The following is a 906-nucleotide window of genomic DNA, read 5'->3' as shown; positions in this document are numbered from 1 at the left end:
TATGATGGCCGTCTTTATTTTAAAATAGGTTTTGATGAGATTATATCTATTTATTTGTTATTATATGTTGATAACATGCTTTTGATTGACCCTGATCTAAAACAAACAAACAAATGAAAGGGATTTTTGATAAAGAATTTGAAATGAAAAGTTTAGAACATGCTAAAAGAATACTTGAAATGGATATTTTTAAGAGAAGGATCCAACACTTGTTAATTTTGAAACAATTTGCATATATGTTGAAAATGTTTAATCAAATTTTTATATACACAAATCAAAATCTCTTTCTTTGCCATCAGCCAATCATTATAAACTCAATAAGGACTAGTGCCCAATTCAATAATCCGATATGAGACATATGGAAAATGTACCCTATGCTAATGATGTGGGTTCTATCATGTAAACTATTGCCTGTACAAGACCTAATGTAGTTCATGCTATTAGTACTTTAAGTAGATTTATCGCTAATACTAGACCTGAAGGAAGCACTTTAGTAGCTTTTCAGGTATTTGTAAGGGACCTCCCATTTAGGATTAGTGTTTAAAATCTGCAATAAAGGGGTAATACTTAAAGGATTTGTTGATGCTGACTTTGCTGGCGATAGAGATAATAAAAAATCAACAACTCCTTATATGTTTACTCTATGTTGTACTTGTGTAAGTTGAAAATCTCAGTTACAACCTATAGTAGCTATGTCTACAATAGAAGTAGAATATGTGGCAGCTACAGAAGTTATAAAAGAAGCTTTGTGGCTCAAAGGGTTATTAATTGAAATTAATATGATTACTGAACCTGTTATTGTCTATTATGTTTAGTCAAAGCATCATACATTTGTGTGAGAGTCTTGTTTTTTATGAAAGAATAAAGCATATAGATGTTAAGTTTCATTTTCTTAGAGATATCTTC

Source organism: Olea europaea, chromosome 11 (assembly GCF_002742605.1).
Source record: "Olea europaea var. sylvestris chromosome 11, O_europaea_v1, whole genome shotgun sequence".
Taxonomy (NCBI): Eukaryota; Viridiplantae; Streptophyta; class Magnoliopsida; order Lamiales; family Oleaceae; genus Olea; species Olea europaea.
This window is presented reverse-complemented; position numbering follows the sequence as displayed.